This window comes from Euprymna scolopes, chromosome 12 (assembly GCF_053919585.1).
Source record: "Euprymna scolopes isolate OS-2025 chromosome 12, ASM5391958v1, whole genome shotgun sequence".
NCBI classification, from domain to species: Eukaryota; Metazoa; Mollusca; class Cephalopoda; order Sepiida; family Sepiolidae; genus Euprymna; species Euprymna scolopes.
In genome coordinates this window covers 105,992,798-106,020,213 of record NC_136493.1, presented here as the reverse complement: position 1 = coordinate 106,020,213, position 27,416 = coordinate 105,992,798, and the positions used below count along the sequence as shown (strand labels likewise).

The following is a 27,416-nucleotide window of genomic DNA, read 5'->3' as shown; positions in this document are numbered from 1 at the left end:
GCTCGAAAAAATTAACTATACAAGAAATAAATGTTACCATAGTCAATAAAAGTTCAGTTAATAGTTTTGGAAATAGTTTTTAATGTTCTTTACTTGAAATAATTTCAACGAACCGAAATTAAAACGAAATTTGAGGCGATAACTACTTAAATGAATTTTTATATAAACTACACGTGCCATAATCGAATATTCCTCAAGCACAAAATAACGAAAACCATGAAAATATGTTTATAAATATTCCTTACGTTGACGGAACTCTCTTAAATTTTTAACCCATAATGCTTAGGTGTCCCTCCTTCAAATTGAAAACGGGTCTCTCCATGTCAAAGTCGTTGCCATTTTGATTTTTATTTAAACCGGTTGGGGATTTTTTTTTTTTTACAATCTATTATAAACTACAAACCAATGAAGATTTCTACCATAAAAGTAACTTTTATTGACTATGGTGGCATTTATTTTTGTATCTTTATATTATTATATATACATATAACATTTTCTCTTTGTAAGGACCCATCATTTTATTGGTCACTCTTGGCTACGAATGGAAACAAAGTGGATATAAAAAAGTTATTTTAGCGTAAATTATATTTGCTTTAATCATATGTTGTTTAGGGTAAAATTTTTGGGTATCAAAACCTATCTCTTTACAACATCCTCCTTTTTATAACCTATAAAACTTACAGCAATCACAGTCCATTTTCTGTAGCCTGTTTTTGAACTCATTAAACGACAGTTCTTCTGCTAGTATATATATATATATATATATATATATATATATATATATATGTTGTTTACAAGAATAAATAAACTAAAAATGATTACAAGAAAATAAATAAGTAAATAAAAAAAAAAGAAAATCAAAATTTAAAAAAAAATGCAAATAATTCGCCCCCAACCCTATGTCACCCACTTTCATGACCGATCAAAAAAAGTCTAAATATTCCAAGCCACAAAGAAAAAGAAAGAGAGACAAATTAACACAATGAGGATAATCGAAGACAACGAGAAGAATATGGCAGAACAACAACTTCTGGGCGCCATTTTATATAATATGCCGTCTGGAATTAAAAAGACAGCCCGGCAAATGGAAATGATATCAAGAAAGATCGGAAAAATAAATAATTCAGTCGTTTTTAATCAGACGTGCTTGTTGCATAACTCTGTTTGTCCTTATTAACTGCCAATGTATATATATATATATATATATATATATATATATATATATATATATATATATATATATGCGTATTTGAATTCTTGTTCTCTCTTGGAATAAACAATATCGTTAGAATTCAAAATATTGGGCAGTTAAAGGCACGTTTTTATTTACTATTCAATTGTTTAATTTTTCGTTTACATGTGTATCTGCATTGTGTGCATGTGTGTATGTGCGTACTTATATGTGTATATATTTAAAACTGACGTGGCACCCTCTCATTGGCTATACCTTCTTCTCCTTCTGCTTCTACTTCATTTTCCTTTCCCCTTTTTCCCGTGTATGCTCAGCACTTTCACTACACAGATAAAGACTGAAGGATCGATCGAAAATTATGTACTTGTAAAAAAATATCTTTCATTTTTTATATATATATAGATATAGATAGATAGATATAGATATATAGTAAAATCATAAAAAAATAAGTAATAATATGATTAATACGCTCTCGGAAATTTTCTCATAATAGACCACTCGTTCAGAGGGGTAGCTGAAACAATAATGTAACTTAACAGAAATATTCCGTAATAAAAAATAAAATGCATATTTGCTCTACAACAGTATTGCGCACTTTCTTCAGTTTTTATTTATTACCATTTCTACTAAATATATATATATGTATATATATATATATGTATATATATATATATGTAATATAGAGTCTCTATTCATTTTGAAATATCTCAAATACGTCTTTATCAAAACTAATTTCAATGAATATTTGAGAAAATTAAGAATACGATAATAACTGAACTTTGAAACCTTACTAAGATTGGTAAAAACTGTGTACATCTAAGCGTAAGCTAGAGTTAATGTTTTTAACATGAGTTGAGAGATTACTATTATGACAAAATATAGCACGGTCAGGCACATGAAAATAAGATGGGAAATCCTGAGAAATACTATTTAATTCAGATATTTTTTTTCGAAAATTGCTTAAACTCCTAACCGGATATTGCTATTGTATAATTACAACAAACACATCCGCACATGCATACGTAAACCTTGTTGATGCTAACTACTGAATCACAAGTCATTTATTCAGAGTCATCCGCACTAATATATCGATGATTCCAACATGTACAAAACATAATAAAAAGCATTTTGCTCACCTGCGGCTGGAATTCCGTCCAGTAGGACTCATCTGGCTGCAATAAGAAAAATACAGGTATATGAACAGAGCGATAATTTGTAAGCATTGATCTGTCTATAATGTAAAAGAATATAGAAACAAAGAGTTATAGCTTGGAATGTAAAATACATATATTTACTGAACTCACATATCCTCATATTGATATATATGTAAACGAGAAAAACAATCCCGATGCAAATGGTAGTGTGTTATGTTGTGTTTTAAAACAAACACTAATCTATTGTCAACAGCGAAGACATTGTAATGTTGCAATCATGTTTAAATACAATAACATTGTTTAGTATTTCCATCAATCGATATATGGTGTAGTAAGATGATCAACAATTACGTTTACATCAAACAACAACAAACATACAACAGTGATGTCGATAGCTAAACAGTTTTGTAATATCGTTGGACGATATGTAATTTAACGTACTTGTGGATTTAAAATGTACGTTAATATAAGCTCTAGGTAGGTAAATTAATCTAGGTATTATCATACCTGCAATGAAGCATTGATGCAGCTATTCACAAAACATTAACGAACGTGGTAATAAGCTCTGAGAGACACCTAAAAAAATCTGTACGCTTACAACGATCTAAACGGAATCGATGTAGAAATTTGCATTTAGTAGATGATAGTATAAAGTGAATGCTTATAAGATACGTTTGAAGCCAAAACAAGGCATTATTACAAAATGAACATATATGCATTTTGTTTGAAATTCATATTGAATTCATATTGAAATTTATAAATATATTTCGAAGATACACTTCACCATCAGTATGTCTTTCTTTCTTTTTGTTTGCCATGTTGTTGTTGAAGCATAGAATAGTAGAAGTCCGTTTGTTGTTTTTACGGCAGTTTTTTTTTTCAAATATCGGAACGGTGCATTGGTAACACACCCTAACGGGAATTGCGCGTGACCAAGTAGAACTCTACCATATGTATCCAGACATACTTGTATATATATATATATATATATATATATATATATATATATATATATATATATATATATATATATATATATATATATTTATATATGTATATATATATTTATGTATGTATATATATATATATTTATATATGTATATATATTTATGTATGTATATATATATATATATATATATATATATATATATATATATATGTGTGTGTGTGTGTGTGTAGGTGGGTGGGAGTTTTGTGGGTTTTTGCATGTACATATATTTATATATATATTTATATATTATATATACATATATATATATATGCATATAATATGTATATGTATGTATATCCATATTTATATATATATATATAATTAATATACACACATACACACACACATATATATATATATATATATATATATATATATATATATATATATATATATATATATATATAACAAAGATCAGGTTCGTCACCTAATAATAGACATTACTCTCTACGTTTTATAGTTGTGAATACGAAACAAATCATTTCGCATTCATATATATATATATATATATATATATATATATATATATATATATATATATATATACATATAAATAATAAATATAAGCATTTTGTTTATATTTACTTCTCTTTTTAATATAAACGTAAAATGATGGAGAAAAATACTACTGTGCTATGCTAAGTGTATTTTTTACTTAGTTATGCAATAAATCATTCTAACATATAGGATGAATACAAATAGATACACTGTTCTGTTATCATAACCAGGAATATACGAAGTAAAGAATGCAATTATTGTTTCTATTTCTGGCGTTTTTTACACCTTAAATGCATTTCGACTAATTATAATTACATAATATGCTTAATGTAGATGAAGTTAGAAATGAGATAAGTCAAGATTAAGCAGTGATAAGGACAGGAAAAAAATGTGCGTAGAAAATAGGTAAATTGAGTAAATATATATAGGAATCATCATATGCAAATATGTGGGGAAAACATACATACAATTAACGCAAGGAGAAATTCGGATAACAAATATTAAACGGGACAAGATCAAAGTGTAGTATCTGTACTTCAGATGCTGCACTTCAATTTTTTTTTCTCTGTCAGTGGAGGAGAAATCCTTCACGACTGAGACAATTTTTATTTTTGTTCCTTTGCTCCACGTTAAAAAAAAGACCCGGGTGTCTACCTCTGCCCCGTGGGGAGGCACTGTAAATAGGAACAAATATTGAACACATTATCGAAAGCTTAGAGGATTACGCAAGTAAAGTCCGTCCGAATTATCTGCAGAGCTGGACAAGAAAGTATGCACAGATGTAGAATCGATGAACTAGAATCTATTCGGAAAACCTGGAAGAACGACGATTCTCGCGAATGAACCATTAAACGAACAAACTTTAAAATCAATGCATGCTTGCATATGAGGGTGAGAAGAATTTATAAAAAGAAAAAGAAACTGACTACCTAAATTCTAGCAAAATAATTTCATGAAGTTTTGTTGACTTAACAATAGATAGTCAAGATATGTGTGTGTGTTTACCTGTCTGTCTGTGCATCGGTCTTTTTTCTGGGGGCTTGTGTTCCTGTATTTCGTTGTGTGCGTATTTATTGTATTGTGTTGGTGGGTTGGTGTAAAAGGAAACATACGAGAAGGCATAGCGCCATGAAAAAGTATGAATTGTTGAACTAAAAATGATCTTACATCTACCACTGTCGGATATCACCTAAGTGCTTTTAACAATGGTCTCACTCGACGAAACCGATTCGCTCAGATAAAAGTCCGTGTTTACAACCGCATGTACGCAAACATAATTCTTCCCAGGTGTTACTCACCATCCGCCATATATCATTGTTTTGTCCTACTGTTAAAATATAAAATAACACATTACAATAACACGCACACCCATGTATATCTAAATATAACTATATGTATATGTGTGTGCATTCATGCGTGTGTGTCTAGACTGTATGTGGATTAAACGCTTTGCGTGTTGAACTATCTGCAGATATTCACGCTAACTGCTACGTGATAAAATATTTTTCAATTTGTATTGTATAATTCTGAACGATCTACCAGTATTGTATTTCACCGTAGATTGAATTAGGAAAAATATTTATCAATAGTTTTTGGATCCATAAAATATAACCTCCAGACATTTAGTAATGTACATCATATAAAACAGTTTGTAGTCGTTCATTATAGTTCTCCATTTTATAATACTTCTTATAATAATTTTTATATTCAATTTTCAACCCAACCAATGCGCAGTGCCACTTTGAAGTAGGGGCTACTATCGGGGACACAAGTTGCTGGGGTATTATAAAGGGATATGAGTAGCAATATGCTTGCTCACATTACACTTGAACTTCTTCATGTCAGTACAGTTTGGAAAGCAGAATTTCGGAAATGTATTCCAGCGTCTAGCAGTTCTGGGGAAGAAAAAATTGGAGTAGAAAGCTTTCTTAGGCCTAGGGATATCTACTATGAAGGAGTGGGATTTAGCTGCTTGTCGGGTTTGTCGGGGGTAATCACGTAGAAAGAGTACAAGTCTTTGTAGTTCATCAGAGCATTAAACATTAAAGTACTTGTAGAAAAGACAGAGGGATGCAACATTTCCTCGATGGGACATAGGCTGAAACTTAGATCACAGTTCATAATAACCACAGTTAAAAATAATAATAAAGAACAATAATTATCAATTTAGATAAAGATATCATCGAGCCGGACATATATTCTCTCCTTTTCACTGAGACGTATAACTTAGATTAAATTTCAAATACGATTTTCTATATTAACGATTAATTAGATAAATTTGATTACTTGTAATAAAAAATAATCTGACGAAATTAGTTGATATTCAGAAAGCAATTTCTTTTCAACATTGACGTTTGGAAGAAAATTTGCAAGTGCTATCTTTCCAAAGCTTTGTCAAGACAACATCTCATGTGGATATTTCAACTCAGAAGCCATCACTGGTTAAATGTAAAATGGGGTGTCGTATTCAAAGTCCCAAAAACAGTTCATTATCATTCCTCTGCACTGTTCCTTACAGAAAGTGATGATAAATTTGTTAATTATGTTATCTACAGTATAAGATATTAGCTGGAAAATAACCCAGATGAAAAATATAATAGCAATATAATAAACTGACAAACTGGGGCGCAACATATAGTGGTTTCAGTGGCTTCTAAATAACTGTTCAAGTGGGGCAGATGAGTCCTTAGTAGACTCCCAGATATCGAAATATCTCACACATGTAGACAAAATCGTTTGATTTTTCACACCTTATTGAAATAAAATCTGTGCAAAAACGTTAAATCTGACCCCTCTCTTTGTGGCTTACTGCGATTCAACTTCTTATGCGAAAGCTTGTATTTGTAGATTCATTGTCTATAACCATGAATATATATATATATATATATATATATATATATATATATATATATAAATACATACATACATAGGTACATATATATATGTAGGTATATATATATATATATAGGCATATATATGCATATATATGAATATATATATGTATATATACGTATATATACATGTATATATATGTATATATGTACATATATGTATATATATGTATATATGTGTATATATAGGTATATATAGGTATATATATAGGTATATATAATATATAGGTATATACATATATATATATATATATATATATAGGTATATATAGGTATATACATAATATAGGTGTATACATATATATATATATATAGGTATATATTTATATACGTATATATATCTAATGTAGTTATATGCATATATATAGGTATATATATAGATAGATATATAATGTAGGCATATACATATATATATAGGTATATATATAGGTATATATAGGTATACATATATGTATATATAGGTATATATGTATATATATATAGGTATATATAGGTATATATATAGGTATATATATGTATATATGTATGTATATATAGGTATATATATGATATATATGTGTGTATATATAGGTATATGTATATTTAGGTATATATATATATATATATATGTATATATAGGTATATATATAGGTATATATGTGTGTATACATACGTGTGTATATATAGGTGTATATAGGTATATATAGGTATATATAGGTATATATATAGGTATATAGGTATATATAAAGGTATATATATATATGTATATATATATAAATAGGTATATATATATATAGGTACATATATATAGGTATATATATATATAGGTATATATATAGGTATTATAGGTGTATATAGGTATATATATAGGTATATATATGTATATATATATGTATATATAGGTATATATATATAGGTATATATATATATGTAGGTATATACATATGTATATATATATAGGTATATATATATGTAGGTATATATATATATGTATATATATAGGTATATATATATATATATAGGTATATATATGAAGGTATATATATAGGTATATATACATAGGTATATATATATAGGTATATATATATGGGTATATATATAGGTATATATATAGGTATATCTATGTATATATATAGGTATATATAGGTGCATACATATATATAGGGATTTATAGGTGCATACATATATATAGGTATGTATAGGTGCATACATATATATATATATATATATATATATATATATATATATATATATATATATATATATATATATATACCCTGTTTATCATTTTGTTTCAGGAAAATATTTTTTTCATTCTGGAATTGCCATGAAACACAGATAATTAAAGTTTGATACACTGAAATGGGATAAGATGCTTAATTTCCCTGATATGTATTTTTGTAGAATTTTAACATATATTTGTAAAAATTGGGCATTTTTCTCTATTTTCCTGTAATGTAAAGTATGGCCCACTCCATTGCAGTTCTCCCGAAATGCCCGGAAAAGGTTTATTTGACAGCTGATTAAAAGGTACTTGGTATTGCAGATCTTGCAAAAGGTTTATTTCTCGTTGATCTAGCTAGGGAGCTAAGAGGATATCAAAGAACTTTGTGTTCATTAATTGAAAATCCAAACATCAAACCAATGAAGGAAAAAAATCACAAGAAAATCTGTTTCTGCTTGCGATGTTTGAGAAAAATTCGCCATGAACATATCAAGCAGCCGGGCAGAAACAATGATGCTATATTTGACAAAGCGGAAATGTATTCCTTGTCCAGAACGACATGATGTGAATTTCACTTCTCTGCGTTTCCTAACAATGTTAAAACTTCAAAGCCATTGATTTGCAATAAAGTGATACACAGGCTATCTCTCTCTCTCTCTCATATATATATATATATATATATATATATATATATATATATATATATATATATATATATATATATATATATATATATATATATATATATATATAATTCTGAGTTAATTTATATATATATATATATATATATATATATATATATATATATATAAATTAACTCAGAATTATAGTAAATGATCATGCATGCCCCTTTAGGAAATTCGTTTCCTATCCTTGAGTACTTTCAGTTGAAATAAAAATCGGTCAATTTCGCACTGATGCGCAGATTATTATATGATCATTAGGAGATGTTAAAAAGCATTTAAAAATAAATCTTCAAATTTCAGCAATATTCCCCGCGGTTAAGGGTAGCGACTGGATTTGACCTTTGGTAATGAAACCAGAGAGGGTGTCTGTTGCATGGTTTGAATCTATAGACGGGAGTTAATCGTGACACCCCGCACTTAGGATTTCCGAAATGATGAAACACTAGTGTATGTAGGCATTTATTAATTAATTTAGTAAATAATTATATATATATATATATATATATATATATATATATATATATATATATATATATATGAATTCTGGTATATATTTAGTAAATATTTCTGTATGGTTGATATTTTAAATAATGGTTTCTTAATTATATCGTGTATATTTGTTTTTTTAAGTTAAGCAATTAATATAACATGTTTCTAATTTCTGTGCTGGTTAGAATATCATTAGTAATAATAACTATTTTCCAAACTCAGTTGTAAGTGGCCCTTTCATAGAGGTTTCACCATGTTTATTCTTACATGAAAACTTTCTATAGAATTAGAACCGAATATTGAGTTACTTAAAAAAATAAAATGAACCTACATTTTATTTTACTTCATACTGTTTCCTTTTGGTCGTGTTCTTGCCCTGCTTGTATCTCGCCCTTTTTCATCTATTGAAACACAATCTTTCTAAATACATATTTATAGATATACATTTCGATGCTCTTTTGGACGAATGCGTTTTAATCACCTTCAATATTTTTGCTACGCTCGAAGTCACATCGTCGTTTGTCGCTACCTCCTAGTTGCTGAGTCATGTTTACTATGATCTTAGTCGCAAATTTGCTTCTTCTTTTAGCCTTCAGGCAAACTCTCTCCAACTATTGTTCCCCGGAATCCAGTGACAGACCTTTTGGGATCTTCTTTCTCCGTCACTCAGAATAATACTATCCACGTCTGAATTTTCCCGTAAATTTAGTTATACGAACAGTTCGTTCACGTTGCCATCCGCGGACATCATATCGTGTGGTAAAGGCTGCTCTAGCCGTTCAACTCGTATTTTCTAATATTTATATGAAACTTTTCATAAACAACGTAACCTACAGCTATGCTCGCACAAAAACTTCAAATTTGAAAACATTGAACTTCAATTCCTAATTCGCATACATCTTACAGACCACAACTGTCGTTCTGTCGTCATTGGGCCAAATGCATAACGGGTCGAAAATACAATATTTTATGTAAGTCGTTCAAAGCGAAGAATGCAAATAACTTAGAATTTCTGTCTGGTCCTGGCTGACTAAACGATAGTGTGTAACTCTATAGATTAAATAAAGTGAATCGTTCGAAATTGCGTAAGCATCCCTAATATGACAAAGATGTGCTTGAGTTGTACAAGATTAACCTGAAAATATATGGGTTACTCGAATTAAATAATTGCCGGTTGAAATATAAATTAATCTTATAAGTGAATTCTAATAATCAAGGAAATGATTTAATGTATTTTATAGAACATCCATGACAAAATTCTATTTACATTGGATTTGCAGATCATGCTGTTTTAATCTGTATGCATTTTATCTCTATGGAAATTTGTTAGTAAGAGGCATAAACTTTGAACGAAACGCTTTCCATGAAATTCCGTATGACGCTTTGCACACGAAGCTTTGTTCCTTCGAAATGGCCTACTATTGGATATTTGTACTTGCATGGAAGTTACGATATATCGTTTTAACAGCAGCGACCGTCTCAAATTAAAAATATAATTAGAACTTGTAGGATTTAATCGAAATAAAGACATCTCTTATGCAGGTGCAAATATACACATTTAAACGTAAAAGTTCTTTTTTTAACTATTTCATATCTGTTTTACGATAGCAATTACGGTAAAAATTACACCGGAAGCAGTAAATATTTCGAATTCACTTATATCTGATATATTCTGCAAATGTTTTATGTTTACATTTGATATAACCACTCTCTCTTGAGTACATTAAAATGAGCGTATGATTATTTACATATATATGGCGCTGTGATAAAAATACGAAATCTGCATGAATTAACATATTTGATTCTGCTAATTTCCGACTGAGAAAATCCAAATTGTGTAAAGTAAAATAGCTACAGGCACTAGTGTTTCACATTTTCGGGAATGTTCAATGAAGGGTGTTACGAGTAACACAAGTCGACAGATTCAACTTCGGCAGTACGAGCCATTTCTGGCTCGATTAGCAAAGACCGTATCCATTCGGCTACCATTAACTGTGTGAAATAACGTTGAATTTAAATATTTTAATTTTAAATGTTCTTTACGTCAGTCAGACGGTGATCTAATCGTAACACGATGATCTATGCATGAGAGCTAAATTGGCCGACTTAATTCAGCTGAAAGTGCTTAACGATGAAACACGAATTTCTTAAAGGGGCTGTGATATTTTTTTTTACTATAATAATTAAACACCTACAGATACTAGTGTTTCATCCTTTCAGGAACTTCAGTGCAGGGTGTCACGAGTAACACCAGTTTACAGATTCGAACTCGGCAACACGGATCATCTCTGGCTCGATTAGCAAATACCGTATATATATATATATATATATATATATATATATATATATTTTATATATATATACATTTTATATATATATATACATATATATATGTGTGCGTATATATATATATATACAATTCTTTTATTTACTCTAATATCATTTGTTACATAAATGTATACCTGTTTTGCATGCGATATCCTTCGAATCTTAATATCCCCGAACTATTATAGAAACCGAAGGCAAAGGGCTAAATAACTAAGCAAATATTTTGGTTAAGATTGGCTAACGAGATTTGAAGCTTAACATTTACACAAAGTACTGATTTAACTTCACCTCATGTACCGAATTATAACTATTTTATATACACGCGCGCTTACACACACATATTTTTAGTATGTGTGTGAGAATATATAATATGCAAGTGTGTTTATATGTGTGTAGAAGTCTGCAAGGGAGTGCTTCTTTCGTTGCAGTTTCCTTGGCGTTCTACGTATACAGATATTAATATAACTTCGACGTGTATTCATATATTTACGTTGCGTTTAGTATTGCTCGCATAGACTTTTCAAATGTGAATTGCAAAATGTTCGTTCTTTTGTTGTGTATATGTTTAGATCTTTCAGAACAATTTTAACCGTTGTGTTTTGTATTTTAGTGAGTGTTTACAATATTTGAACAGGATAATCACATCACTCAAGAGTATTTGATATTCTAAACATTTTCGAATGAATGTGCATTTTTCAGGTTAAAATTATATTAAGAATCACACACAGAGCAATTGTCAATGTACATATCTCATAGAGATGCGTGACTGCATCTAATCGACGTAACAATAAGCACTTTGAAAATATCTAAAAAAAAATCGTATTCATTCATAAGGTGATAAATGTTTTAAATAAAATTTCTACTCCAACTCGGAGATCAGATCAGTTAAATGCGAATTATCGAAAGCATTTTGTAATGTTTAACGTTGTTTCTAACCCGACACCTGCGCGTTTATTTCATTAATGTTGGAATTAAAGCCTGTATGAAATTACAAATGACATATTTGAATCAGAGAGTACAATATTCACAAGTTCAAAATGAGTCCTAACGACATTTAAAAAAATCACACACATAGACTAATTTCAGTATTAAATAAAATAAAAATAATCCCAAGAGTACGTTCAGTATGTTTCAGTTAGTTTAATTCTGTTTACAAAACCTTCGTGGATGACTCAATATAATGTAGGTATTTATTTGCTTCCCCACGTAAGCAAAATGTGACACAAGGTCGGCTTTATGTGAGGTGAAGGGGGAGGGAGGGGAAGGGGATGGTAAATATAGGGTTGCCCCTACATGTACCAATAACCAATTGCCACAAGGGCAATGGTCACAAAGTGCAACATCTGCCGGAACAGATGGTATTTATTTGCTCCCCCACCGAGCAAATAAGGCACAAGGCCAATTTTTAATGTGAGGAGTGAAGGGAGGGGGAAGGGAAAAAGGGGACCAGCTCCCGAGAGGTGGGAAATGGGAGCTGATTAAAGGTCAGGCATGTGGGGTTGCCCCCACATCTGGTCTTTGCTAGTCATAGCTAGTCATAGCTAGTCATAGCTTGCAGTATCTGCCGGAACAGATGGTATTTATTTGCTCCCCCACTGAGCAAATTAGGCACAAGGCCGTTTTTAATGTGAGGTAAAAACCAGCTCCCTAAAAGGGGTCACTCTGGTTACCAAAAATAATAATTGTCCCAGTATAGAGGGGTTCCCCTTCATTGACTGGTACAAACCATCTCAAGTGCAGCATCTGCCGGAACAGATACTACACTTTGCTCCTAGCAAATGTGCCAGGTAAGTAGACTCAATATAATGTAAAACACATTCATCAATTCATCAAACCACAAATACACATTTTGGAATCGGAATTCCGATCTAAAATGTGTTGATCTGATAATAACCACACGTAAAGCAACACCTAATATCGTAGATATTCACCAGCTATCTTGTTTCTGGTCATCGTAGAATCTCTGATTTTTTGCCGTGAATAATTTCCTTCAACGTGCTTACATAAAAAGCCGTAAAAGCGAAAACTCTGAATTGCTTGGTAAGATGACTTACAAGACCATTCTCGGTCAGGCAGATATCTTTAGCATGGTTACTGTTCTCATCTAACGACGATTCCGGAGGCTTCGTAATAGGAAGCAAATGAAGAAATAGGGATCCGCACGGATGATTAGCATGTTGCACTTGAAACCGACTCCAGATCAGAGAGATGACGTGTTCTACTCTACAAATCAGCTGCAAAGCTGGCTTAATATCTCAGTTAGTGTGATGAACTATATATCATGCTTACGAAGAGAGGAAACGGAAGACAAGCATTAAGGAAGAGAACAGTGCAAGAACTTAGAGTACTCCTTCTACAGTTTTCCAATATGCGGAGTAATACTTGCTTATTTTCTCAGACGTATGTCTACATACTTATATGTGCCCGAACATTATAGAACCTATAACTGACATGATAGAATGAAATGACTCTTAAGGCATTAACCCACTAGGTACCCAATTATTCCGTATTCAACTAATGTTAGCTATTAATTTACTTGGTAGTCATATTTTATCATTACCTCAAGGCCAATCGAGGATAACTTTTAGTGAATGTTAATTTGTAGTGTAGTAATCGTTGTGTGTATAGTTTAGAATTTGATTATACATAAGAACGCCCCAACAAGCACTAGTTTACTTAGATTTGAATACTAACATTTTGTATTCTAAACAGAAGCAAACCATCGGAACAGGGTTCCACAGGCGCGTAGTTCTGGAAAAAAGTTTTGTTTATGGAACTGTACTATACAGAATGTAAAATTAAATAACTAATTGTTTGTAAATTATTACACGTTGTTTACTTGCCTTTTTCCCGGATTATGTTACGTCCTTTTTTAATTATTTTGGGGTGATTATGTATTTTTGGAAGCTGGCTGTTTTTAATAGTTTTTGCAGGTTAAATTAAACGTTCAGGATATTCTTTTAAACATTAAATTGTTAGGTGAAATAACAGAATGGTTACAAACCTCCCTCCCCTCACCACTGTTGAAAATGACCTTCGAAATAATAGTGTTAATATTTCAGCGCGGGACCAAAAATACATAATTACGCATTTTTATTATTAAAAGTTTTATTTAACCATTAAGGCATCGCATAATAAATAATGCCTTGGGAAAAGTGAAGTGGTGCAAAGTATTAAGTTTAGTTTCTATATTGGTTTAAGTTTTTATTTAATGTGTGTATACTAATAGCTGCATCTATTTTAAATAACAGATTTGTTTTGTTTTTATATGTGTATTTTTGTACTTTTATTAAACAAATCAATACCATTACTACTTTTTCATGATTATATGAAACGTCCCGTGTATTTAAGCATCAGAAACAATATCGCCAAGCAGAAGGCTGTACAAAAAAAACTCAAGAGCCTTAATTGAAGACGACAAATAAAGAATTAGTAAAATAAAATGTGAAAAGTTGTGTCAGGAACGACTAATTGGCAAATCGAATCCTGAATAGATAGCAAAATAGGTGATATTTTTTGAGCTCTTGTAATTCACAATGTCTTTATTGTAGTGGCAGAATTAAAGCAAAGCAGCAGACAAAAAAGAATAAAACCACAAAAATATTCTGGTGGTCTAATTACCAATAAATACAGTGTAAACCTGTCGCACGTCGTGTTCGCAGTGCTAACAGGTCACGTCTGGCTTTTAAGCACTCAATTTTTTTTTCCGCGAAAGCACATTTCATTTGTGTAATGTGTATAATGTTTAGAAATATTTTTCACTTTTAGAAAACAAAATCCGTGCTCCTTCCTTTCTTTTAAAACCAATATCTTCGTTAAGCAGTATATCTGTACATATCCCTCCAATAACTGTTTGTCTTACGAATTTGCTTTTTTTATTCTCATAAGTATAGTTGCTATAAACCATTGAATTACCAGTTTCCTCGGGTAATAACAATAGAGTAGTGTTGAACCCATTGAGATGTGAAGAAATAAATAATTTTTAATACTAAAGTAATTCAACAAATGCAATTGTTTGTAATCGGTCAAAAAAGATGTAGTGAACATCGGTATTATGTCTCATACTCTGTTCTATAGTTTTAAGATTGCATAAACGATCTTCTGATGAATTCGGTATAAATGTTATGTAAAGGTTATAACTACTTAATTTTAAAGCGTGATGTAGTAGCTTTAATTAGAGTCTGATGTAATATTTTGAATTAGATTCTGATGTAGTATTTTCAATTAGATTCTGATCTGCACTAGGTTTTATATCCTTTTGATATTCATGAAAATCCACGCAATTAATGTGAAAAGTAGATTAAGCTCTTCAGCTATGAAATAACCTAGAGAAACACGGTTACAATTTAGAGAGTATACATCGTGTAGTGTCATAAAAAGTATACAATTCCGACCCAGACAATTCTAGTCTGTTTGCGGAAATACCAGTAGAAAACAAATTATTTGTAAACATTTCATCTTGTATATATATATATATATATATATATATATATATATATATATATATATATATATATGTGTATGTATGTTTTCCTTTGTCTTCACTTAAAGTGTTGTGCATGAAGTAAACATTGATATTAATACATATACAACTCGTTACCCTTAGAAGGTAAAAAAAACAATGCATTCCTGGGATAAATATCATAAAATAAAAAGTAAAATGAGATAAACATACCAAGCATGTACACATATTTATTTATTTAAAAAAAATGTATTGTTTTTGCCTTCTAAACGTATCAATTTATATACGTATTTTTTCAATTTTTGATATATATACCCACACGTATATATATAATATATATATATATATATATATATATATATATATATATATATATATATATATACATATATATATTAAGTAATGTCAGATATATACGAAGCTTTAGTGGATTAACGTTTAAAGCAAGACGTTTTTACACAAAAGTGCTACCGGCGTTTCAGCTGACTATTTTTAATCTCAGGTTCGAACAGTGTTTGAGACGGATGAAACTGTATATTTGTTTCAGAAACTACGCTCGAATATCAACTTAAAATTTCTCAGGCGGTGTCTATTTTCGTTACCGGTTTCAGAAAGAACATAGCCATTATTTTGAACTGATGAGGATTAGATGACTGTTTCTTTTCCTTTTTTCTTTCATATAAATGTTAAAAATGCTAGTCTACGCTCACGGTCTTTTGACCAAGATCTTAAATGATGTTTCCTACGTTTATATTAAGGATGTTGTATGAAAGAGGTTTTAATATTTTTTCGTAATCCAACTCTTTATTTGCCGCCCTATTTTCTAATTTCTGTGTTTTAAAATATTGATTTAGAATCAAGGAAAAAATAGTCAATATTATGTAAGTATCCGATCGGTATCACACATTTTTACCTATAATATATATTTTACCTACATAAAAATACTTAAACAATTATTAATATTGACACTTTCTTTTATAAAATTATTTTCCAAGAAACATGTTATTTGTTATATATATATATATATATATATATATATATATATATATATATATATATTGTATTGTATGTAATGCATATATGTAATATAATATATATATAATATATATATATATATAATATATGTATATATTATATAAACATAATATATTTAATCACCATTATATATATATGTATATATATATATATATATATATATATATATATATATATATGACTAATAGTATTTGACATGAGTTCATTGTAACTCATCACATTACATTATTTTATGCAATTTATTTTGTAATTTTTGTCTATATTGTTTTACATATTTTGTCTATTTATTTCAATTAATTTTATATTTTATTCCTTTCTTTTGCATACTTATGGTTTACTCAGCTCCATTGCTTTCTTTCGTATGCATCTGTGTTTTATTATTTTTGATTTTCATAGTATGTTCTATTTTATCTACTGGTCGGTTATATATGAGAAGCACATACGATTATAAACGTATAATTACGTTGACACTGACCGTGCTTAAAAAATATAAATTATTTGGAATATTAACCAACTTTTCAAAATACAGGGCCGATGTTTGTAACCTTTGTAGCCTAACTGTGGATAATCGTGAATGACCTAATAAATATCGCCACTCACACAAATGCAATGCAGAAATGTGATGCGCATCACTTGTTCATTTACAGTAAAATACTAAATTCGTTTTAACGTTGGTGTAGATTGTATTTTTGTCTAATATTTTATCGGTAGTAAATAAAATAAAAAATGCAGTTGCTATATAAATGTTTAAGATGCGACAGAATTATTTCCGTTTTGTATATATTTGTATGCAAATGTAATTATCGCACTTTCTTCTTCTCCTTTGTACACTATCCAGAGGAGCATTACATATCCGATAAGACCCCAGGTCTTAAACAGAAAGAACACATTGTTTTCATTGTTACGCGATACATGTATTTATTTATTTTACAATTTTTTTTTATTCTTTCAGGATTTCGATTCTTTTTATTTCAATCTATTGTTAAGCATTTTTAAGTTTACCATATTATTTTTTCTTATTTTCTGTCTGTATTGAGCGGGCGTGGTTTCTGTCATCTGATCCTAAAGGAATTTTTCCTTCCTTTGTCTATGCTAGAATAGAGATATCATATTGCTTGCGAGATATGTTGCTTGGGGGAAAATATTTTCTAAAATGTAATGTTTACGGTATTCTTACATGTAGCCGTTTGATAATTTCTCTTTAATTTTCTTTATAATTTTTCTTAGCAAATAATAACATGCATGCATCTCATATGTAGGTATGATCATATATGTATATCTTTTTCATAGTATCTCATCATAATAGAAAAGTCGATATATTGGATAAAGAAAAAGAAACCAAAATATGTGTAATGAAAATTAAAAGGCAAATATATCACTATTTATATTTCATAGAATATAAAACCATGACCTACGAGGTGTATGCAATAAGTAACCCAATTCCCATAGAAATAGAGCAACGAAACTTTGCACAGTTATTAGTCTTTCTCTACATAGGAACCACCCAGAGTTATGCATTTCTCCCATCGTTTGATGCAGCTCTGGAGACCGTTTTTGTAGAACACCCCAGGTCGGTCCTCCAACATCGATGTAACTTCAGAAATCAAGGATGCATCATCTGGGAAACGCTTTCCTTTCAAAAACAACTTCATGGCTGGGAAGAGGTGAATGTTAGAGGATGCAAGGTCAGGAGAGTAGGGAGGATGGGAGAGGATTTCATAACCACCCGCCCGTGCTTCTAATCTGGCGACATGCGTGTTATGGACCGGAGCGTCGTCCTGCAGGAGGAGGGTCCCTTTGCTGATCTTACCTCGCCTCTTAATTTTAATAGCTTCCCTTAATATCCTCCAAAGTGAAGAATAATAGGTTCCTGTAATTGTGGTACCCTTTGCCAGGAAATCTGTCATCTCTACTCCGTCCTGGTCCCAGAAGACTGTGAGCAGGACCTTGCCAGTGGAGTGATGCACCCTTGCCTTCTTTAAAGGTGGTGAGTCCAAGTGTTTCAACTGCATTGACTGAACTTTGGTCTCTGGATCATAGGTTTCATCTTGTGTAATCAGTCTTTTGAAAAACTTTGACACCACAGGATCATCACACTCGGAAGCACATCCAGGTATGTTTTGATATTGACTTTACAACTGCTTTCATTTAGCTGACCCCGCATTGTGTTGTCTGTTGGCTACTGTCCTGTTGTCATACCTTGGATCGATAGAGTGCTTGAGTTGTTCAGCAGCGCATCTGTAATCTCGGTCGCTGAACGTTGTGTCACTTACAGACATGATAGACTGATTCTATCGCTCTTGAGATTTGTACACGACTGGTAACTTTATAAATGGTCTAGAACAACAAAGGAAACCCGGTTTTATCAAGTTGAAATGGAAGCATGACGTCTTTTCTAAGGCAGCATTTTTATCGTTCCAACCCGTACGTACAAAAATAAAATAGTTAAACATAGCATATTCGGATTAGCATAGAGAATGTATGCGTTCAAATGAAAAAAAAAAACAGCCCCAAACTGATTTAATAGATATAAGATAAACATTGAATTATAATCCGAACCTATGCCATCCGTAGTGCAATGTATAAATAGATAAAAAATATCTCTTAAAGGTAAGTTTAGAAATACTGAGTGAGTGAGCCCGCCCCACACACACACATATATATATATATATATATATATATATATATATATATATATATATATATATATATATATAGTGAGAGAGAGAGATAGAGAGAGAGAGAGAGAGTAAGTTTGAGCCTGGCGACTTGTTATGAGAATCAAAAGCGGGATATTCAGTTTCGCTTATTTTCGCACATACTTTCATAACTAACTTCCTAGCTCTACTTATGTATTGAACACTGTTTATGTAAATCAGAAAAAAATCGCATAAAATTATTTCTTCGTATATTGATTTATGTAGTTACATAAGTAATCACATATATATATATATATATATATATATATATATATGCGTGTGTGTGTGTGTATATATATATATGTATGTACGTATATACTTGTAATTATTTTTCTATGCAATCAAGTATTCGCAGATTTCTTTACTTGTCAACATCCTTAGCAACTGTTGGAATAGTATTCCCTTGCGCAGCTGTATACAATTCACATTAAAAAAAACACTGCTATTTATTTTCTCTGGAATTTTATCAAGAATTAGCCTTTTCACATTTCACTACTCTTGGTGACACTGCGTTGTTTCATTTTTTTTCCTCTTTCACTTTTAATGATATTTACCGACAAGCCTCTGTGGTATAAACTGAGTCAGATGCCGGCAGATTTATGCTTGAAATATGTAACAGTGTTTCACTTTGCATGATTTTACTTAGCTGTTATAATTACACAATTATATCAATTCTCCTATGCCCTATTAAATGGCGTTTTTGTCAATACATACCGTGTTAATACGAATAAATACAATGACGAAAACGTTTGTTTTTGTTGTTTTTGTTTTTTACATTTCAATTAACCAGCCACGGTCTTAAGTCTTTACCCAAATCAGTAATCTCTGTTATTCCATGTTCTAACGGGTGAAAAAAAATACCTCAATATTTGAATATTCCCCTTGAAATGTTTCTTTTTTTATGTTCTAGTATATTTAGCTAACCTTAAATATTGTTTATTGATTAAATCAAAATATTTTTCTTTCGGTTTGAAATAATTTTGCTCCCAGCATAAACATTGTGATATTTTTATAACTTGTTTACCCAACAGAGAGTGAAATATCGATTAGTAATATATGAAAGCTGTGCAGTTTTGTTGCGAAATATAAATGCATTTCACGTACACATATTTCAAAGAATTTATATTGTGCATAGGCAATACGAAAAAAAAAAAAAGGAAAAACAAAGTCCGATAAGAATTTATGCCTTGGTTTGTGTGTTAGTGTCGAGAGCAGCAAACTCAGTATATAGTATTGCTATCGTCTGCTTATTCAATACACGTGTTGGCATATCGATTACAGGTTATTCATCCCGTCAGACACGTATATTCTCTGTAATGGATACTGCAACCGCGTATATTTTTTAAAGACTCTATTTTGTTTTATTTTACTCTAATTAAATTTCGTAAAGAAAAAAAAGGATCTGCATAGTAGCTAACGTGTTTTTTTTTCTGTATAAGTACATAGACATTAGACCGTTACATTAACTCCCCTTTACGTGTCAGATGTTGAGTTAGTAAAATATTGAACAACTTCTATTTCCACTGTCTATAAAAATATCTTTCATATACCTATCTTGTGATTTCTTGGTACGACAGAATTTCCGTACAAAAATCCATCTAGTATTGTGAAGTATTCAGTTTAGTATATGAAGTATAAATAATTCCATTTAGATAATCGTGCACCGTCTGTAATATAAAGCTCCCCTGTCTGTTTAATTGTATGTATGTATGTAGGTATGTATGTGTGTATGTACGGCATAATCACGTTGACGAACCGGTTTTCGTCAGATCACCGAAGTTAAACAATGTTGAACCTGGCAAGTACCTGATGGGAGAACATTTGGAAATTTTCGGCGCTGTATGTGTTTTCGCTTATCTCAGTATTGTCTCCAGTTGTACTTAACATCCACTTGCCACTGATATTCAAAAATGTCGATTGAGACGCGATGGGGATGAGGATTGCGCATCTCTTGCCACAACATTTCACGTGCAGGCACACTTACAGTGGGTATCCATTGTCTATCAAGTCTGAAGGAAGCCTTTTCTTTTTCGTGTATGTTTGTATGTCTGACTAAAACTTTCGACAAAGGTGACGGATTTTCACGAGAGCGGCATCATATTGAAGATCGAAGCTTCGGACGACATATATCAAACACTTGACCTAAAATACAAATTGATTTACCCTCCAATGACATTTTTTTACAGGGACCCTCCGTGTTTTCGCTGATACTTTTGCAAATCATTTAAACCTTAACGTCAAAGATAAACGCGTTATTTCGAGCGCCCGTGACGTTACAAAGTAGGCCCATCGGCAAGCTATTTTTTCGTCTCTTTCCCTTGGAGCGTTACGGGATCGCGCCTGCTAACTACTCCATATTATTATTTTTTGTGTTTTTTCTCAACAAACACCCTTACATTCACCTTCACTTTCTTTTCCGCCTCGCATCATAGGTTCGAGCCTGTCAGTCTGCCTGCCTGCATACTACATCTTTTTTTTTGCTCAACACACACCATGAAAGAACAACCAAGGTGTGTTCTCCCTATAAGTATATAGGGTCTAGATATACTAAGGCGATTTTATTTGATCTACGAAAACTATAATATTTGCATATCATCGTGACAGTATGTCTTGACAAAGCCCTGCACGAGGGATTTACACATTAGAGCATAGAAGCTAGAAGTCATTCAATCCAGCAAAACTGATACATTTACAACTTACAATTACGATTAACAACATAAACAAATCACTGTTTTTCCATATTCGAATGAGTTGTGTGTCTGTTTTCCATGACATATATTAACACACTAACAGACACATAGAGATAGATAGATAGATTGCTATATATAAATGCACATATACTTATTATAAGTGTATATATATATATGAATATTTAATATAAATGTATATAATTATCATAAATATTTATATATATAATTATTATAATATATATCTGATTATCATAAATATATATACATATAATTATTATAATATATATATATAATTATCATAAATATATATACATATATATTAAATTATAAATCTGAATATTATAAATATCTCTCCCTCCCCCTCTCTCTCTCTCTCTCTCTCTCTCTCTCTATATATATATATATATATATATATATACATCTATATATATATACACACATCCACACACACACAGACATATATATATATATATATATATATATATATATATATATATATATAGACATATATCATAATTTCTTCGCCAACACATCGCCACATTGTACATATCTAATATAATAATCATAAATATATATACATATAATTATTATAATATATCTATATATATAATTATCATAAATGTATATACGTATATAAAATTATATATCTGTATAATATAAATATATATGTACATATACACACATCCACACACACAGAGACATATATATATATATATATATATATATATATATATATATATATATATGTATATCTATACATATATATATATATATATATAAATATATATATATATATATATATATATATATATATATCATAATTTCTTCGCCAACAAATCCCCACCAAATGGTACATATCTTATGAGAGAGCTTGACCGTTATGTCAAGGAGTAAACTTTCGGAGCTGTATCGCTCTCCTGTCGCAAATCAACTGAAATCCTGATAGACCGATCTCACGATAATAACGTACGCTCCGTGATCTCGCTCGTCATAAATAAGGCTGATAGCCGAGACCTGACAGACACACGGGGGCCCTTCGTTTTATCTGATATTGCGTTGACGTCACTATAAGAGCCGGCTCACTGACAATGTTTTCCGAGAAAGCTAAAGGACATGAAAATAAATATTGCACGGGAGATTTGATTGGAACGGTGCCCTTGAATTAATAGATACGAGAATAAATAAAATATTTATTTTAAATAAAGCTCATATTTTAGCGAATGTATTTCTTTTACGTGATGTTATATCGCCAAAAATCTGAACTTGTTGACGGGAAACGAGATATTAATCTTTCAAAATATCCAAAAAGTTAAACAGTATTAAAAGTGAATAATGATATCGATATTAAATGTGGATATTATTTAATTTATTGGTATAATATATATATATATATATATATATATATATATATATATATATATATATATACTTTTATGCATACATATATATACATACATATATATACATATTTATATATATATATATATATATATATATATATATATATATATATATATATATATATATATATATATATTAGGGTTGGGACGATTAATCAGAATCGAAATCGGGTATGAGAAAAATCGGCATATTTGAGGACGTCGAAATCGGAATCTGAATCGGAAAAATGTGTACTGATTTTCCGACGCCAAAACGATTCTTTTAATTATCTTGTTTTTATTTGATTTTGTATAAAGGTAAATCTTCCATTTCTGGTAATAACGATGAAATAATAAAACCTTGTTGATTTTGATCCCCCAGTGAAGCTAAAATCTAAGGATTGTCCCCAAGAAGTGTATTTTTATGTTTAGGAAAATATTTGTACATTAATATTTTGCGATTTATAAAGAATATGAATTGGTAATCGTATCTGAATCGGGAATTTAAGAGAAATCAGTGATTGTATCGGAATCAGGGAACATTGGAATCGTGACATCACTAATATATATATATATATATATATATATATATATATATTAAATAGATTTTGCGGGGTACAAAATGTTATTAAGCTACGTAAATAACAAATTCAAACCTGTTCGAAAACATTCTTTATTTTCGATTGTGACATTAAATGATAGAAATGAATGCGTCAGCTGACCGGTTTGGAGGCTCGCTCCAGAGAGCAAAAATCGAGCTTTATTACGTTTTTAAAATAGGGGTGGGGGCAATGAATCGGAGATGAAAAAGTAAGGTATATATATATATATATATATATATATATATATATATATATATATATATATATATATATATATATATGTATATATATGTATATGTATATATAAAAAAGGTAAGGGGGGATTAATTATTAAATAGAAACTAGATTACCCCTAAGATATCTGTTTTTTTTTTTTTCAAAAGAGAAGGTCTCAGAGTCTTTATATATATAGTTTCTAGAATGCTGAGATGGTAAAGAGAGCTCGACTTGCTAAGGATGGGAAAACAATGTTCCATCTGAAATTCGAAACAGAAACTACCTATCTTCGCACGTTTTCAGCAATATCCATTGCTCATCTATATGAGAGCACCTTATAAATAATCGTATTTGCGCTTCGAATTTTAGTGCGGAATTTTTCCCCATCCTTAGCAAGTCACCCTCTTTACCAGCTTAAAATTCTAGAAAATATAGATTAAGACTCTGAGACATTCTCTTTGCAAACAAAAAGAGAATCTCTTAGGGTTTAATCTAGTTTTTTTTTAATAATTAATCCCCACCCTCATTCTTTTATTTATACACGCATATATATATATATATATATATATATATATATATATATATATATTTCCCCACCCTATTTTTCATCTGCGATTGATTGTCCCCCCCTTTTCTTTTTAAAACGTAAGTATGCTCGATTTTAGCTCTCTTGAGCGAGCTTCGAAACCGGCCAGCTGACGCATTCATTTTTACTTTAATTCCACAATCTAAAATTAAGAATATTTTCGTACAGGTTTAAGTTTGGTCTTTACATAACCATAATCTATCTATCTATCTCTCTCTCTCTCTCTCTCTCTCTCTCTCTCTCTCTATATATATATATATATATATATATATATATATATATATATTTATATATATATATATGCGGGGTAGGTGTGTGTATGTGTGTGTTAATGTGTGCGAAACCATCTGCACTTGATGAAAGTCAGATAAAACTTGCTGCAAATAATCTAAATAACAAAATGTATCAAATAATCATTATAAATTGTGATATTTACATTATGTGTAAAAACTTAAGAAAGTCAAGATACACCATATGAGGAATATTTAGTAAAGATTTTCGGAAACTATACCAGAAAGTGCTGGTCTTCACTTCATGAAGGCTAGAAGTGTTGGATAAATACAACACATTTTCTAACTCATATGTAAAACTAGCTAAAAATTATTATAATTTAAACCTTTTATGGCTGAAAACATTAGCAAAAAATACTTTTGGATGATATATAAACCAACTTATGAGCAAACGCCACATATGCCACTACACGATTCACCCTTTTTCCTTTGCAACAGACGTTAATTTGTTAAATTCTGATCAGTACTCGCAAAGATTTGGAACATATTAAATTGCCAAAATCGAGTATATATCTATATATATATATATATATATATATATATATATATATATATATATATATATATATATATATGTATATATAAATAGCGGTATGTGTATGCATTAATACACAAACACACACCTATATATATATATATATATATATATATATATATATATATATATATATATATATTTACAGAGAGCGAGAAATGAAGAGAGAGAGAGAGCGAGTGAGAGATAATATTTTACTTTCTCTGTCTTTCAGTCAGCAAAGCTGTTATACTTTATTATATATATATATATATATATATATATATATATATATATATATATATATAGATATAAATATATATAAGTTTGGTGGTTAAATTTTAAATTCTGAAAAAAAAAACAACATATAGACACATATATACGAATCAAGAATTTATTATTTGACAAAAGGAATATATGGAAGGGGTTATGTAATTTCCTTAATCCATGGATTTTCAACAATGGCTAATATCATCAAAGGAAATAAAATGCTGTTAGCAAAATGTTTTGCTGTGAATGGAAGCTTATTTTCCTTTTCAGCAAAATTATTGAAAATAGTTTTTTGAGTTGTTGTGGATAATTATATGGAAAAAATGATACGAAAATTATCCACAACCACTCAAAAAACTATTTTCAATTATTGTGTTTAAAAACAAAACAAGCTTCTTTCACATCTGAACATTTTGCTAACACCATTTCATTTCCTCCTATGATATCAGGCATTGTTGAAAATCCATGGATAAAGGAAATTACATAACTCTTTCCATACATTCCTTTTGTCAAGCAATACATCCTTAATTCGAATATATTTGGCTATATGATGCTTTTTCAGAATTTAAAATTTAACCACGTAACTTATATGTTGCTCTATTCTTTAATATTGAGTTTTTCCTTTTTGACTAGGATCACTTTGAAGTATTACTTCAAGTAATATCTATCAGGATTTTTCATCTGATTTCCATCAGTGTCTTATCTCGCTTATATATATATATATATATATATATATATATATATATATATATATATATATATATATGTATATATATATATATATTTATATATATATATGTGTGTGTGTGTGTGTATATATACACATACGCATATACATATATATACTTAAATAGAATTATGTGTATGCCTTAATACACAAACACACACACGCATATAATATATATATATATACATATACATATATATATATATGTATATATACAGAGAGAGAGAGATGATAGTTTCCTTCGTCTGTGTTTCAGTAAACCAATCTGTTATACTTTATTATATATAAATATATATGTACACACATGTACACACATACGCATATATATATATATATATATATATATATATATATATATATATATATATATATACATATGAAAAATGAATGATTTCAATTTTTCTCTTAAATGAATGAAAGCCAGAGTTGAACAAGTATATATAATGAATGTATAAATGCAATTGTTTTCTATAATTTTTTTATGAGGTTTTATATTGAAAAATTTTTCTGCAA

The 27,416-nt window shown here is 29.9% G+C and overlaps 1 protein-coding gene across 13 annotated transcripts in view; it reads right to left on the bottom strand.

Moving 5' to 3' along the window:
- LOC145291447 (uncharacterized) overlaps positions 1-27,416 on the bottom strand; it is a 551,809-nt gene that overhangs the window by 176,783 nt on the left and 347,610 nt on the right. For all 13 annotated transcript variants that reach the window (XM_080137303.1, XM_080137298.1, XM_080137297.1 and 10 more), the window contains exon 3: positions 2,329-2,364. The gene's annotated coding sequence lies outside the window, so the exon portion shown is untranslated. The remainder of the gene's footprint in view (positions 1-2,328; positions 2,365-27,416) is intronic.